Here is a 2,259-nt window from a genome sequence, read left to right as displayed (position 1 = left end):
AACAAAGCTGTCTGACCAGCGGTTATGAAGAAGATGATTTTTTATCAAAAACACCTTTTTTGGCATTAATTTGCCTATTTTCAACAATATCAAAAAATCAAAAAAAATAGTTTCTCAAAATCATATTTTTCATCTACGCAACAAATATCAAATCAGTTAGTACTGCGGTTCTCAAAATATTTGAGTGGACGGACGCCTCACAAACGGACATACATACAAACATACATACATACATACATACATACATACATACATACATACAGACTGACGACGGACGCCGGACGGATACCCATCCCAATAGCTTCTATAGACTATAGTCTATAGTAGCTAATGAGTTGAAACATGCCGGATTTATGGCTCAATACATGAAAAAATTGTAAAAAAATAGCCGCCATGCTGCCATATTGGATCATATTCATGAAATAAATTGACATATTGCATATGTATTATATAGGTCAATGTCCTTTACCAACTTTAAATAAAATCTGTTGAGATGTGCCTGAGTTATGGCTCCGTACATGAAACAATCGTAACAAAATGGCTGCCATATTGGATCATATCACAAAACAAATCGACGTGCATATGTATGACATATGAAATAATCCTTGTACCAAGTTTGAATGAAATCAATCCAGGCATCTCTGAGATATCTGCGTTAACGGACGGATGCACAGACGAACAGACTCACGCACGCATGGACGGACAGACTGACATGACCAACCCTATAAGTCCACCCAGATGGTGTCCATGGGGACTAAAAATTAGAAAGTTAGAGATGCATAAAAAATATAAAGAAGCAGGCCTGAAAATTACGCTGGTCCGAGGTCCCGGACCAGTGATTTTTTATCCCGGACCAGTATAAAATTACCCCTAAAAAGTCCGCGGACCAGTACAAACGGGAGCCAATTTATTTGGCAAGGGAATTTCCAGTGTTTTTCCCAGATTGTGTTATAGTGTCTTTTGACACAAAATTAGAAACTTCGTCCCCCAAAAATATGGGATTTTACGGGGACGCACTTAATCAGGCCTTGAATTTCACTGAAACCCAAGAGTCCATTGTTAGACTACGCTACGTCTTCTAGCTACAAAATTACAATTATAATTATTGCTTCGTTTTTAGTCAATCAAACATTTAAAATTTAGTCTATTTCTTTCATCACAACGTAAACTCTAAACAGTGTCTAAAGGAAAATCATTTACTCTGTTACAGTCTGCGATTCATGATATGAGCATGGAGGTAGTAGAGACTACTACCTCCATGATATGAGCAAGGCGATGTGCGTCCACTAGCCACAGGGGGCTGTCTACATGTCCGTCCCCAGGGGTGGGTAGGTGTTTCGTTGTATCGCTAATAAAGATATATTCTACCAACCTTTGGTGTTTCGGTCTTAACTTAGCACTGCCCTTGACAATCTTGCGTATACGTTTTATCAACATGCTGCGTCTATTATCTGATGAGTTTGAGTGCCTAATTAGCCAAAGTAATCAAGGGTAAATTACTAATCTGTGGACGCTCTCACCAGATTATCACCGGATTAAATTTGACAAAGTCAATAACGAACGCACCAGCAAGGTATAACTGAAGATATACCTTGCTGGTGCGTTCGTTATTGACTTTGTCAAATGTAATCCGGTGATAATCTGGTGAGAGCGTCCACAGATTAGTAATTTACCCTTGATTACATTGGCTAATTAGGCACTCAAACTCATCAGATAATAGACGCAGCATGTTGATAAAACGTATACGCAAGATTGTCAAGGGCAGTGCTAAGTTAAGACCGAAACACCAAAGGTTGGTAGAATATATCTTTATTAGCGATACAACGAAACACCTACCCACCCCTGGGGACGGACATGTAGACAGCCCCCTGTGCACTGGCCACTGCACTAGGCCCTGGACCGGACAACAAATGCCGGGCCACGTACTCATCTTACATGTAAAATGTAACGTGGTAAAAACCAGACCATAGCCTCACCTAAAAATATCAGCAACCCCAAAATTGTCTGAAAATATTATAATTCTGTCTATCAAAGTAGTATTTTGCAGTAAATTTCTCTGGAAGGAGTCTCGTTATAACTTTACGATCTTCCGTAGCAAGCAAGCTTCAGAATTTAGAAGGTCACCATGCTGAATTCGTTATATAGTCAAGACCCCCTAGCTTGATTGTAACTGACCTTCACAAGAACCGCCTAGCTTGTCAAAAAGCGATATGGCAATTTGCTATTGCTATCAAAGGAAAAAGAAGTTCCTCTCAGATA

This window comes from Ptychodera flava, chromosome 1, assembly GCF_041260155.1.
Source record: "Ptychodera flava strain L36383 chromosome 1, AS_Pfla_20210202, whole genome shotgun sequence".
Classification (NCBI taxonomy): domain Eukaryota; kingdom Metazoa; phylum Hemichordata; class Enteropneusta; family Ptychoderidae; genus Ptychodera; species Ptychodera flava.
The sequence above is the reverse complement of the archived record's forward strand: the minus strand, read 5'-3'. Positions refer to the sequence as shown.